Source organism: Dermacentor silvarum, chromosome 5, assembly GCF_013339745.2.
Source record: "Dermacentor silvarum isolate Dsil-2018 chromosome 5, BIME_Dsil_1.4, whole genome shotgun sequence".
NCBI classification, from domain to species: Eukaryota; Metazoa; Arthropoda; class Arachnida; order Ixodida; family Ixodidae; genus Dermacentor; species Dermacentor silvarum.
Genome location: NC_051158.1, coordinates 112,489,957 through 112,505,691, shown reverse-complemented (window position 1 = coordinate 112,505,691; position 15,735 = coordinate 112,489,957). Strand labels below are relative to the sequence as shown.

The 15,735-nt window shown below is 44.5% G+C and overlaps 1 pseudogene; it reads right to left on the bottom strand.

The window, feature by feature from the left end:
• The window catches only part of LOC119454339 (angiotensin-converting enzyme-like), a 45,590-nt pseudogene extending 32,364 nt beyond the window's left edge, over positions 1-13,226 (bottom strand).
• Between the last annotated feature and the right edge of the window lie 2,509 nt (positions 13,227-15,735).

The window sequence follows — 15,735 nt, the reverse complement described above, 5'->3', positions numbered from 1 at the left end:
TTGAGGAGTGCCATAGGGATTCGTTCTGAGCCCCTTTATTTATTTTATTTTATTTATTTCAATACCCTAAAGGCCCTAGTGGGCATTACATAGGGGGGGGGGATTTCAGGTGAGTACATAAATATAATGTATAAACAATATCAATAGAATACAACAATACTTAATACAAAACAGGAAAAAGAAAGAGCATGTTCATTTGAACCACGGTGTCCAGAATAGCACAGAAAAAAATAATCTACAAAATACATTGATAACGAGTACACAGCGATTTGTTACATGGCCATTAAACCACTGATCATCAATACATTGGAAAGAAGACTGCATAAATATAGCGTACAAGTTCCGCATATGAAACAAAGACAGGCAGATACAGGTTAGGAATGTTTTCCATTTTGTAAGTAACCCAGCAGCGAAGAGTGAAACATTGAAGCATCTGATATCTCGGCTATTTTGGACGGCAGGGAGTTCCATGCGTTTATGCACAATACTAAAGGCGAATTTTGGTACTTCTTCGTGCGGGCGAAAATGGGTGATACTTTGTGCGCATGATCGAGACGGGTTGAAGTATGAGGGGCTGGAAAAATGTGCGATTGGGCGAACGTTGTGTTGCTGTGGTAAAGTGAGTAAAAAAACGAAAGTCGAGCATGTCGCCTTCGCATGACAAGCGTAGCTAGATCAAGTTCAGCTTTCAGTGATGAAACGCTTATGAAACGTGAGTAGGATGACGTGACAAACCGCGCGGCTTTGTTCTGTACCATTTCGAGCATGTTACTCAGACCTGTCAGGTGAGGATGCCATATGATAGAAGCATATTCTAGAGAGGGCCGAATCAATGATTTGAAAGCGTGCAGTCTTGTATCTTTATTACTGAAATGCAAACGTCGTTTAAGTAGGCCGAGCTTCTTGAAAGCCTTATTGGTAACATGCTCGATGTGGGCAGCCCAGCTTAAATCGGAAGTAAGTATGACGCCCAGGTACTTAAATGACGTGACTTTTTCTATTACTATGTCATTTATTCTATAAGAGTTTGAACATGCAGAAGAAATGTTAGTAAATTTTAAGTGTTTGGTTTTTTCGACATTAATTTCCATTTGCCAATTACTGCACCATTCCTTTAACCTTGAGAGATCAGATTGTAGTTCTGCGACGTCGGCCATGCAAGTTATTTTCTTATAAATAACACAATCGTCTGCGAAAAGACGGATTGACGAACTTATGTTAGAGGCTATGTCATTTATGTATACTAAAAATAGGAGAGGACCCAGCACACTCCCTTGCGGTACCCCAGATGTTACGCGTGTCGGTTTAGATACGTAATCCTTCAGTTTAACTGACTGACACCGACTGTTTAGAAATTCCTGGATCCAAGCAGTCGTTCTCTCGTCGAGACCCAGACTACGTATTTTTAACATTAGTCGATTATGAGCAACACGGTCGAAAGCCTTTGAAAAGTCTATGAAAATGGCATCGATGTAGGCGGACATATGTAGGGCTGTGTGCAGGTCTGTCACAAGTTCGAATAGTTGTGTCTGGCATGATAATTTTTCGCGGAAACCATGCTGGGTGTTGAGAAGTAAATTGTTACGGCTCAGATGACCCATCACTTGTGAATATATGATGTGCTCAAGTACCTTACACGAAATGGACGTAAGTGAAATCGGCCTGTAGTTGTTAGGGTGATTTCTGCAGCCAGATTTGAATATAGGAACTACATATGGAGATTTCCAGTCGTCCGGTATACAGCCAGAATTAAGGGATTGCTGGAAGATTGATGCGAGCAGGTTAGCTGAATGGTGGCAGGTTAATTTAAGTAGTTTGGCGCTGATGCCATCTGGTCCGGGACTGGTTTTGTGAGGAAGCCGATTGATGGCGCTAGCAACGCCGTGTTCTGTAATTAGGATTGCTGGGAAATGGTGCGGAAAGGTCAGCTGCGACAATGACAGCGAATCATTCAGTGGAAGTTCGTTAGTGAATACTTCAGTGAAGTGTTTATTAAATTTTTCGGCACACTGTTCAACCGCTAAAGTGCTGCCGTCTTCCCTCGTCAATAACGGTAATGAATGGATACTTTTAGGGTTCACGATATTCCAAAATTTTTTGGGGTCCGTTTTCATAAGGTTAGGGAGCGTATCATTAAAGTATTTGTCTTTAGCTTGGAGAATGACACTTTGTGTTAAAACAGCAATATTTTCGTAGGCTGCCCAGTCTTGAGGACAGTTTGAGCGACTCGCTTTCCTGTAAATCCTTTTCTTCTTGTTAAGGGAACGTTTCACGTCTCGCGTGAACCATGGGTCATCTGTTCTAGAAGTTATAGTTACTTTAGGCACGCAAGCAGCTTCAATTTCTTTTAGTTTGTTCCGAAACAGGCACCAGTTTTCATAAGTTGTACGGTCGTCAAAGTACTCGTAAAAATCGGCTGCAAAATCCTGTAGCATACTGTTCAACTTCGTTATGTCGGCACGCGTGTAGTTCAGTAGTTGTTTTTTAGTTTTTGATTTGTTTGCAGGTGGAAGTGAAACCAAGCAATGGACAGCCCTATGATCGCTGATTTCCTCGAGTACGCGTGTGTTAGCAATTTCAGGACTGTTAGTTAGAACTAGATCTAAAACGCTATCCTTCCGCGTAGGTTCATGTACAAGTTGTGTTAAGTTTTGATAAAGAATCAACTGAAGAAAGCGAATACATTCAGGCCGATTATTATGATTATGGGTAGACAGAGTGGACCAGTCGATTTCTGGATAATTGAAATCACCGCCTAAGAAGAAAGGAGAATTCGGAAATTTGTGCATGACTTGGTCAATGGCATCGCTCAGAAGATCTGTGAACTCTGAATTGCTGTCGGGGGGTCGATAACACGCGCCAATGACACAAGCGATGTGACCAATGTGACAAGAGGCCCAACTATTTCGAGAGGAGAGTCTACTGGGATAGAGAGGGGTGGTATAATTCGTTAATCGCAATAACTACACCGCCACCTCGGCAGTCGATTCTGTCTTTGCGGAAAATAACGAATGAGGATGGTAACGAAAGCTCGCTGCTAGCGACCGTCCTCCGAAAAGCCACGTTTCGGTGCCGATAATTATATCTGCAGAACACGTGTGCACGATGGCTTTTAAAATGTCAGTCTTATGGTATATGCTACGAAAGTTAGCCAATAACATCGAAAATGAATCTATGGGTGAAGGAGCCTTATGCTGTGCCGCTGTACATCATTCGGCAGGTCGTTCAAGTCCTGAAGCTTGAGCTACCACGCCCCTGGCGGAGTCGAAATGGTAAACCTTGCCTTGTAGATGAAGTTTGTTAAAGCGCACAGAAAACCGTTCGTTGTCTGTGCGATTGCTCTTGGCGAACTCCCGCAGCTTTTTTCGTGCAAATTGAACACTTGGCGAAAAATCTTCTTCAAGCCAAACTTTTGGTGACTCCAGGTTTTTAAGCTTGTATGAGTTGCGCAGGGCATCTATTTGGATTTAAAGTTTAGAAACTTAACAATGATTGGACGCTGAAAACCGGGACAACGCTGGCCAAAGAGGTGTGCCCGTTCAATATCCCCAGCTGTGATTTTGAGGTGATTAGTGAACAGATTCTTGACGATTTGTTCTGTTTCAGTGTAACCTTCGTGATCGCCTTCAGGAAGGCCTTTTGATGATAAGGTTGTTCCTCCTCATTCTATGGTTCATGTCGTCAACCACATCAACCAACTGTCGACTTGTCTTGCATAGATTTGATTTCACTTCATTCACAGATTCAGTAACAGCGTCGCAGTTGTCTTTAAACTTAGACACGCTGTTCAAAGTTTTTTCAATAGTGGAAACCCGAGTCTTCAAGGCACTCACATCCTGCTTGATATCACTCAAGGTTTTTGTTGTTTCGTCGTGGCATTCTTTTACGAGGGTGAGCACATCCTCAGTTTTAGGGCCCGGATTAGCTTCCACGTCCCCCGCGCAGAGCAAGAGCAAGGCGAGGCACGTTGAAGTAAGAGCAAAGAAGGCCTAGGCAAGATGTGCTTATTACAGTTAGTTTAGCACCAAAACGAGCATGGCTGAAGCCTCTAGGTGCGCTGCACGCAAAGAACGTGCCGATTCGAGCACGGTAAGTACACAGGTCAACACCCATTGTTACACTAGAAGCAAAAGTGCGGGGATTCACAGCCACAAAAATTATAAGCAAATTGTCTGACTAGATAGACAGCCTACCTATAACAGGAGAAGGCACAAGTCAAGCTTCTGTCACTCGTGGCCGCAAATCCCAGGTGGAACCCTGTCCGGCGTTTATAAGGCTTTAGGTGGCGCTGCAACCATGTGACGTCACGGGATGTGTCACAATCTTCCTCCGTGCGTTGAACTGGCTGGATGGACGATGGGTTCCTTTCGTTGATCTGCTGATTCCGGGCGGCAACGAGCAGCTTGCGCGGGGCAAGATTAGTCGATCTATAACAGGAGAAGGCACAAGTCAAGCTCTGTCACTCGTGGCCCGCAAATCCGAATGGTTGCAACTTGGCGCTAGCATCGCTGCGTCCTGCCGTTTTAGCATACCTCCGGCCCGCGCGTCTACATCTCCGTCTACGCCGATGACGTAGCTCTGTGGACGCGGGGTCCCACTAGTATTGTTCCAGCCATTCCGTCCTGCTTGCAGCGAGCCATGGAGAACTTGTTTCCTACTTTCCGACAGTGGGCCACTCCGTATCCCCAGCCTCGCCATACGTCGTCGAGCAATTCCGATGGTCCTGGTGGCCAACTGCACACCATGGAAGTGGGCTGTGACCTACTTGGGCCTACAGATAGACCACCGACTCTAGTGGGCGCAGTGTCCAAGGCCCTCATCGCCCAAGTGCTGAATGTTCAAAAGGTGGTTGGCCGTTTGCTACTCCGTGGCAAAGAATGCACATCACAGGCGGGTATCCTTCAATACGCCGCGAAGCTACGTCAAGACTTGTCATAACGCGCCCCTCATGACCCAACGACGGGCTCACGTGGACCTCCTCGAGCTACAGCATGGGAAAGCCATCCGGATGATTCTTGGCTTGCCAGAAACCTCACACAACACTGTCACGCTAGCTGAAGCAAAAACGTCACCCCTGCACCTGCTGCTGCTACAGCGCCGACAATATACACCCACAGCCTCCTTAGCTTGCGACGAGGCCGAAACAATCGGCCATCTCTTTGTTTCAGTCCGCTTTCTCCAAGAGAGAGATTCTCTCTACGCTTCATTTCGGACGCCTGGGGCTCCTGCGGTCTCATATCACAACTTCTGTTCCCCGGCCGGAACATCACAGCTCCGCCTTCAGCACCGTCTCACGTTCCTGGAGAACACACTCGCCATGGTGGCTTAGCGACTACGGCGTTGCGCTGCTTAGCACGAAGCCACGTAATCAAATCCAGTCCGCGGCGGCCGCATTTAGATGGGGACGAAATACAAAAACGCCCTTGTAGCTTGCATTAGGTGCATGGTAAAAAACCCCAGGTGGTCAAAATTAACCCGAAGTCCCCCAGCAATGACACGCCTGATAATCAGATTGTGTTTTTGACACCTAAATCCCCAGAATTTATTTTTGCCCTGGAGGAAGCGGGGCTGGCGTGTAACTTGTAAATGCGCCGCCTGTCTACCGCTGACAGCCAAGGGCTCTTTCAATGCCTCTACATACTCTGTGTTTTTCTTCTTCATACTTCCCCTCCTCTTCCCCAAAGCGCTGAGTAGTGCTCCCTGAGGCGTTGCAGAAAATTGCGCCTCTTCCTTTTCACAGTCTCTCTCTCTCTCTCTGCTCCGTCGAGGTGCGCTCGCGCCGTGGCGTCGCGCCCAATGGCAGCTCCGTCGAGGGGTGCTAGGTGCGTGGCTTCACAGCCACGTACCTTCACAAAATACAACGTCGAATAGTAGATTCGGCGTGGCATTTTGTGCATAGTGCTCAAGTTTGAATAGAGTAAAAGCGTAGGCTAGTTGGTCTAGCAGTGACGATAATAAATTAGCTGAATTTCCAGGACACAGAGAGATCGTATTGTTTCGTCTTTGTAACTGTGTTGTGTGTTGCGCTATTTTATCATTGACAATGTTTACATTTCAATAGTTCCCAGAACAGACAACTTGCGCAGATTGGAGTTTAGGCCTATTTTAATAAAAGTAGATTTAGAAATCTTGTTGGGATACACGTTTGAAAAGCAGCCCAAGTATTCTTCTTTCTATTCTCGGGGACCACAGCCATGTAGCCCTGATTGCTATAGTTTACGGTATGCTATTTGTATAGAGGTAATTAGAGTTGAGCGAGTCGGTATGAATTTATGATCCTTCAAGCTGAATTAGCTTGGAGCTAATTTAATTAGCTTGAATAAGTTAGCTGAATTTCCAGGACACAGAGAGATCGTATTATTTCGTCTTTGTAACTGTGTTGTGTGTTGCGCTATTTTATCATTGACAATGTTCACTTTTAAATAGTTCCTAGAACCGACAACTTGCGTAGGTTGGAGTTTAGGCCTATTTTAATAAAATTAGATTTAGAAATCTTATTGGGATACACGTTTGAAAAGCAACCCAAGCTTTCTTCTTTCTATTCTCTGGGACCACAGCCATGTAACCTTGATTGCTATAGTTTACGGTATTCTATTTGCATAGAGGTAATTAGAGTTGAGCGAGTAGGTATGAATTTATGATCCTTCAAGAATTACGTACAGGGGCCCATTAGCATTTTCACTTGGCAAGCTAATCTAATTTTCTTGCGCGGTTGAACCAATCACATTGGAAAAAAATAATAAGCACGACTGAGTGACTATGAAATTACTCGACAGGTAATAGACCCAATCGTCGAGCCGTACAATGTGGAAAGTTTTTCATGGCACGTTTTGAATCTGGGCATAAAAACTATCTGAGCCACGTTGTTACAAGCGCGAACTCCCTGCTTGCATAATCAACATAACATCGTATATTTGAGACATAGAGTACATCGTGCATCATTAAAGGTATTCTAGAATGCATGGGAACCTAACACAATTTACAGCGAACAGGAGATGAATCAAAATGGCACATAAGACATTGAAAACGTCGGACAGCATTAAAACAAGGTACGAAGCAGAATATTTATTTGGTCGTAAAGCAAATATTACATTTTTGTGAGGGGTTTAAATTTTTGACTAACAACAATTGCGGCCGCTGTATACTACGTACCGTATATGACAGACTGCACTACCTGAGTGGTACGGACGCAAATTCCATCAAAATAAAGCAGGAGTAGCTGATGAACAGAAGTATCGAAGTGATAATCATGCCAACAGATAAATGTGAAGTAGAAGTCTCGTCCAAAAAATTTGGAAGGGGAGAAAATAATTAAATAACTGCACAGACATATTACATTTTTGCAATACTAACATATGCACAAATGGAAAGCATGTGATGACACATAGAGGCCACACAAGACATATTAAACCCTATTTGAATACGTAAGAACTGCGTTCCGTTGTAAAGACGTAAGACGGTGATAATATGAATGCAAGATCTCCTTTCGATTTATTATTTCAGTGAACTGTGGTGCAAAGCCTGATGAGCCAATAATAAGCAGATAATTCAGGTTTAGTCAGAGAAATTAGCGCTGTATGTCACCTTCCCACTTTACAAAGGCAGCTTCCTTACAAAGGTTGCTAGTGCGAAAAGATGACATTTACTCGGGGGCAAATTGCTTGAAGTTGGGTAACTGTACATCGCCTAGTAGTTTATAGCTGTTTATTACATTTCATTCTTTGTACTTGCACTTCGAAACGTCCGTTTGACAGCTGTTCAATTACTTCTAAATGAAAAAATCTGACAGGGCATCCACTCACAACTAAACAAATTTTTCACCATTTGTAATTACTGCTTCCTGGCATCAAGGTCAGAGAATCGCACGCAAACTTGTCTGTGAGGGTCGTGGAGGATTCGTATAGCAAATAAAGAAGGAAATGCTGTATCAGTTCCTGCAGTAATCCTTGAAAAGCAGTGCAAATGCTTCCACTCCTGGCTTTACGCCGGCCTTTCAAACAAAGGTAAAGAAAACAAATAACAATACGGTAGATTTGACTTGAATTCAATTATGTCCGTGTACAAGTCATGAATGAGGTGTGTTTGCAGTTTCACATTAAGCGTATTCATACAGTCCAATAAATCATCTGTAAAGACCAATTTCCAGAGTACTCCTAAAGGGGAAAGAAGTGCTTTGCAGGGAAGCTTCTATCCAAGGAACTATTTATTACTTCTGTAAGATGAAAGAAACGAGACAAAGCTTTCCCGCCACTCATCCATTGAACTTCCACGGATACGTTACGTCTGCGAACTCCAATGTTATCGCCGTTAAAATTTACAGAAAGGGCGGTAATTGAACCCTTGTGACCTTCAAACATTGACACCTAATAACAGGTTTGGATGGATGGATGGGATGGATGCTATGAGCGTCTTCCCCTTTGAAACGGGGTGGTGGGTTGCGTTATCTTGCCTAATGTCCTACCTTTAATCTTGAGAAACACACAAATACAAAGAATTCCAGGCATCACCTTTTGAACCATTACTGGGAAATCTGTTTCTGTGCGTCTCCCTTGTTTGTGGTCATCCCTACTTTCTGCCACCAATCTCCAACCGCCTCTTGCTAATCTCTACAGCGACATGTTTACTTGCCCGTGCTATCCCTGAACCCAAGGACTTCAAGGAGGTCAGATGAGCCTAGACTTGCAGCTGGGTAGATTTCTTCACATTCCTATAAAACATGTTCCAGCGTTTCTCGAGCTTTACACAGCAAGCACATGCGGCTCCGTCCTTGGTGTACTTCGCTTTATAACTGCGCGTTCTAAGGCATCCTGATCTCGCTTCGAAAAGTAAGGAGCTTCCCTTTGAGTTATCATAAATTGTTTCTTCCTTGATTTTTCTTTTTCCTTTGAGGTAGTTAGTCCATAGCAGGTTTCTTTTCCATTGCAGCCACCCATAACCTTGTCTCAGCCTCTCTCACTTTGCGTTTGACGTTCTTTGTTGCCATGTTGATGGCCATACCGGTCGCATATTTGCTGGTAAGCTTCCTAGTTCTTTTCCTCCACTGTGAGCCAATGTTTTGCCTGTACAAATACCTGAATACTCTTGCACCCCATCTACTTTCTCCATTTTCCTCAGTCGTTCTTTAAAATCAATTTTGGGTTTCGGTTTCAGAACCCAAGCCTTCGGCATCTAGTGGCACCAACGCGAAGCCCGCCTGTGGCACGTGTGAATATACTGGGTGCCTTTTTCGCGAAGGCTACCAAAAAAAAAAAATGTGCAGTTCTGCTGTGGCTGATAATACCATTGTAGTCCTTGAGCTAGATTAATCATTGAGGTGGACATTTACTTGCACAGGGAATCAAATGCATATTTGAGCTGTTGCTAAAAATCCCTTATTCGATTTGTGACTAATTACATTACGGTGCATTGCAGTGTACAAATTGTAGCGAAGTTCCTAAAGCAAATCAACTTGAATTGTCAGACACCAGTTTCCAGATAAGAATTCCCAATTTTTGCGAATAACTCTATTGTTCTTCTAATTACTTTATTGCTTCAGTGAAAAAAAAAACGCATTTTGTTAAAAGATGAGCCGAACGACAGTGCATTTTAGGGCAAGTTTGACAGCGAATATATCGAAAATCTCGAAACTTTCTGGCACGCTTCGCATAAATACCCCATGTATTACGAGAGGACGGTCGCCATGTATATGAGGCGCGTTTGATTCCGCCCGCACCGGAGAAATATTAATATATTTTTTGTCACTAAAGAGCGGCACATATTAAGTGACCTAAATTTGCGTAAAAGAGGATCATTGAAGAGCCGCATACGCTCAATGTCCCATACCCATTCACCCCAAGTTGGTCCCATGGCTGCTGTCTAAACATGTTCTCCTAGCACAATAGCCGACGTTCTGCATAATACACACTAGACTGCCCAGTGACCTAGGTTGATCAGACGCTTGGCTTTGGAACCCACTCTCCCAGAACTGCAGCCCGGTGTTCTAGATATCACACTGTGGGCTACCCAGTGACGCAGGTCGTTCCGATGGCTGGTGCTCAATCCGCTTCTCCCAGCACAGCAGTCCGATGTTCTACATAATACATCAAGCTTCTACTCATTCCGTTATCATCCTTCCCTTCTCAAAGGCACCTGCGTGAGGACTCTTCCCAGTAAATTCGCTGGGAGAGACGCAAGCGCTTTCGGCACCTCTGCGGCCCACGATTGTCTTTCCTCGGACGTTCCCGCAAGCTATCCTCCCTCCGTTCCGGGGCACCAAACTCATCACCGATTCAGAGGCTCTCGCAATGGCTGCACTAGACGCCAATTTACTGTCGCAGGCACAGCGGCGCCACAGGCACAACCTTCGCGATGCCTAGAGCGACCGCCACAACCCTGATGCAACCGACATCTCAGATTTGAACGCAAGCAGCAGCAGGCGAGTCTTCCGATACAGTGTGCTCACATCTTCGGCGGAGGCCTGGCCTACAAAAGGTTTGCAGGAGCAGCTCTTCCTTCTGGCTCCTTCAGCTCAAGGATCACTTCTGCGTCAACAACCTGAGTGACTAGCACTTTTGCAACCTGCACGCAAGTCATGAGCTGCCAGGCTGTCTTCTTTCGGAACTCAGACTTCTACCAGGCTCGAACATCTACGAGAACCTGCGGCAGGTCATGATTTCACACTACGGCATCACTGTGGCTGAGCCTCCCTCACAACGTACGCAGCCGCTGCTGCCTGGTACATCTCCATCTGATTACGTGAACCCGACACTACCAACAACCACAGCATCTGCTTTCCGTAGTCCCTCTGACGAAAGCCCGGCCAAATTACGCAAGAAACGTCTCCATCAATCTCCAGGTCATTATCTTGCTGGTGGCCACGATACGTTGCCCTGCACAACCGTACCCGCACCTGGAATGACCAGGCAACATTATTTTGCAAGTGCAACAATGCAAAGCCACACACAGTTCTCTGCCACTGCCATCGCCGCACGCCGTTCGCCTTCGTCTTCGGCGTCGTTCTCTTCAACGGTGTTAACCCTCCACATGCGCAAGAACCGACCAATACGGCACAAGTCTACTCTTAGTGTTGCGCCGCACTGGGCTCACAGACATCGACAACGCAAGACGACGTCCTCAGCGCAGAAGACAAGGCGCCCCGTGTCCAGATTTGGTCTTCCTGCGGCACCGTCTGCTCACAGGCGCGCAGCTCACAGGCGCATCTTTTTGCTTCCACTACAGGCATCCCGACGCAGCCCTCTGTCTTGCAATGAAATATATGTAACCTATGACAGAGGCGGTTGTCTCCTTCCCCCTCCTAGTGAAACTTCTTTCGGGCAACACTCGTCCCCTGCGACAATTTCAGCCGCGACTACCAGAAAGCTATTTGTGCACTTTGCCGCAATACAGACTTTAACTGGACTTCATAAAGGACGCTGCGGGTTGGTCATGTAGATAGGCTTGCAGTCTCTCGCATTTCTATACGCGCGCCTCCGTGCAGGAGGGACGCCCGGTAGTGGCCCGACTGTCGCCCCTAGAGCCCGTGGAGAACAAGACAGCTGACGTGCATGTAGCGCGAGATACGAACGCGCTGGCGCGGTAGGCCTGAGCGGCCGCGTGTATCTGCCGCTCCCTCGATACATGAGCATCATGGCTGGCCAGCCTAGGAAAGGAGGAAAGAGAAAAGGGCAGAAGGTAGGGAGGGTAAATAAACAGCACCTGGGGTGACCAGCTCTTCGCGCTGCCTCCTACAACACCATGGAATACCCAGTGAACCAGATTGGTATAGCGTATAGCGACGGTTGGTTTCGAGCGCGGTTCTCCTAACACAGCCACCCCATGTTCTACATATTATGCTATGGACTACCTAGTGGAACAGGTTGGTTTGACGGCAGGTTTTGAACATGGTTCTTACGGCACAGTATCCCAGTGTTCTACATATTACACCATGGACTGCCCAGTGGCACAGGTTGATCCGATGCTCGGTTTTGAATCCGGTTCTTCCAGCGCAGCAGCCTGGTGTTGTACATATTACACTAGAGTGACCCAGCTTGACCTGATGGTTGGCATCAAACCCGGTTCTCCCAGCATAACAGCTCGATGTTCTACATATTGTACTACGGAATATCGAGTGGCACAGGTTGATTCCACGGTTGGTTTCGAACCAGATTCGCCCAGCACAGCAGCCTGGTGTTCTACCTATTACACTATGGAATACTCAGTAATCAAGGCTGCCGGGAAAATGTTTAGACGCTAAGATAGATAGGCACGCAAACAGCGGAAGTATTCTAAGGATGCTTATTTCATTAAATGTGCGTATCGCCAGAATCGCCTTTACATGAACTACATTGCAAATTAAATTATTGAAATCCGAAACAAGCTGAGGAACAGCTTTCTTTTCAACATTTTCAACTCGTGGCGAAATGCATTCTCGCCTTATATATTTGGAAACAGCATGGTAGTTCTCACCTTTTTCGAAAAATGAGCTTGAGTGGTCCCACTGTACGACCACTTATCATCATATAAAACGAGGTGCACGTGTGAGTGAATGCGCGTATGTTCCATAGAAACAAGCATTCTCACATTGGCAGTTTCCCGTCAGAAATGAGCGCCTGTATAAATGTAATGTAGCTTAGCACCGTGAAGCGCTCTAGAAAAATTTACTCCTTATCTAGAAATTTTTGTAATCGATGTTGGTAAGAATGTACTTGTAATGAGTTCGTAGCTTGCAAGATTTTGCCGCCTTTGCCCCGTACAAACTATGTTAAAGGTGTGGAATCTCCTAACCTGTCGTACTTTACGGCAATGATGAGCGCTTAACTTGAGACCGCAACATCATGAACATGGTCATAGAATGAGCGTTATAGGATACGTGTAAATGACTTACTTTTTTGTGCTTGTTGTACTCCGTAAGGTTCGTTACGTAGTTCCACTCTGCTAGCGCCACCCTGTTCATCGCTCTTGTGAGTATAGAGTTCACTTGACCAGCGTACATTCTGCCCCTGACTTCTTCAAAGATGATGTTCGTAGCCCCCCACTGGTCACCTTGAGCTAGTGGCATGGCATCGAGAGCCAAGCGGAGGCACAGGATAAACCACAATGATGGCGCCATGTGTGCCTCAAGGGTACCTGCGGTGTCTGGTTTGTACAAGTATAACATGTAAAGCAGCTTTATCTTGTCGAAAAAGGATTCAGACTGACTTCGCCATTTTCTATCTCTTACGCACGGTTTGTATTTCAATTACGCGGCTTACCTGACACTCTTCTACTCTGCTTGCTAACCCTCATTTACGATAAACTTGTGTTGTAAATAAAACAGGTCCGTATTAGTTGAGAACCACATCTAAAAAACAATGAAATCCACAAAACAGTGCGCCCAAGGGCGTCTACTCGCCACATGAAAGTATATTGAGGTGGTAAAATGAATCATTCATTTCCGTAGGATTATCAGAGTATGGTGTGGCAATTTGAAATAACAGGAAACGTAAGATTATGTTCCAAACCTCTGATTTCATCCTCAGCATTGTTTTACTTTCTTTTTCTTGCCTTGATTACATTGTAATTAAGTAATTCAGCGATTTATTTCTTAATGCAAGTCTTTTTTCATTTTCTGGATGAAGCTTGTTCCCTAGGACTACCCGGGCTAGCACACGAATCGTAAGCTCACTGAGCCTCACTATAACGCTGTACTTACATTTTCTTAATAATAAGCTTTATATTACTATCCCAAAATACGGTAACATATCGACGCGAACGCGAAGTTGCTGCTCCCGGATGCTTCTGTGTCAACGGTTTTGACGGCCCGTAGCGGATGATAGGCAATTCTTAAAACAAGGGGATGTCGAACCTCCTTGAGTAAACAAAAAAACCTGTGCACTATTCTCGGGCCAACATTGAACAGCAAAATACAAGAACAGGGGAATGTATCGCAAAATCTGTCATATTATTAAGACATTTCGCACACCCCCTTTCGCTAAGGGCATTGCTGAGTGGAAGCTTTTGCTGCAGATAAAATATTTATCTATAGCAATAAAGTATTACTCACAATACTAATAATATCTTATTATTATAGGAAGAATGTAGACATGGTCCTGTGATTCAACTTCAAAAACACAATAAATATTCTGCCTTTATTGACACATTTCAGAGTTCATTGCTAGTTTTCTGTACATTAGGAGACAATCATGCCTTATAATTAACTCCCTGTTATGCCCTCCTCCTAGTTTTCCTTTTCTTTGTTCGTTTCGCTCCCGTTAATTGTTTTGTATATCACACATATATTTCCACTCTTGCGTATAACTTTTTAAGTGTACCATTACAAAAGCTAAGTAGTTGTTCCTGGGCACTATAATAAACATGTTTTTCATTGCCTAAATAATTATTATGGAGAACTCAAAAGGCCCGAAGATGTGACGATGCGCCAAGAACTTTCATTGCGCTCCTAGAAGCGGTATTCAAAACAACTTAAGATAATTTTCAAATAAGACTTGTTTCTTAAGGTAATCAAATGCTCATGGCACTTGCAAATGGTAACCGGTTGAATTTAGAGCATCGAAAAGAAGAGGTTTATGTCGTCACCTTTCAAAACTTTCAGTATGCAGCATTTGCCAAATTCCAGTTTTAACTCCCAATACTTAAAGCGCCCTGTACCTGTAAAAAAAAAGTGAGTGGTTGTCCTCTTTGGAGGAGATGACATACTAGTCTCAGAAAGTTGGGGTTCAGTTCTGGAACGTCCAAGCAGAGTTTCACGACTCCTGAGAGCTTTGGGTCGGCTAACATTGGTACTGGCCACATAGTTGGCTCATAAACAGGTGACGTGCCACATGTGGATCAAATTGTAGTAATACGTTGTGTGGTTCGTTTTCTACTTTCTTTTCCGGCATTCTCGGCAACGATGCTCACAAGTTTCCAAATTCGAAATGTTTTTGTTTGTTTGCCAAGCAAGAGTGCACACCTCTTCTAAGTCTTACACATAATGAAATATTGTTTTGTGAAGGAATATGATATGAATCTTCGGGACTACCATTCCTGGTCAAAGATTTTCACACGAGAGCAAGCAAAAGGCTTTTTACGAAGGAATGTTTTTTGGAAGGATTGTTTCCTTGACACCAGCATCAATTTAGAAGTCTACGGACCGGTATTGACCAACGACTGCTGACTTTTAAGTCTACATGGAATTGTTTTGTTTCGACACAATCAATGCGCCGTGCCAACGAAGCCTTAGTAGTGCTTTTTCTGGCGGCTTATATATCTGGAAATTTCTGAACACGTTTCTTAGACGGTACAAGATTAGAAAAGAAATCTGTAAAAGGCATGGCTGCTGAACGCTGCCTTTAGCATATTCTAAAAGTGGCATGAAAATTCACATGTTCGAAACAACGAAAAACCTAATTTATGACTGAGAATGAAGGCCTAAAAATTCGAGATCAGGTTACACAGGCTTAACTGTAAAAGTCGATCAAAAAGAGCAAAGTAATTGAGACGTTATAGTGTTGCAAGGTTTCACTGACCAGTAAAAAGCAGGATGACATGCCAATGCAGAAAGAATTGCCTATAAGAGTAATAACATAATTGCAGTGAATAATGAAACATGCAATCTACATTTTTAAATACGTATATCAAATGAAGGAAAGGAACTCTATGGATAACTAACCGCACCTAGAAATTCTCGCTGGCTCTAGCCCCGTAAAAGGAAATCAACTAGTGATAAAATGCGGGCTTCTCGTACTACTGCAGCACAAACAGAGTATAGGACGCAGG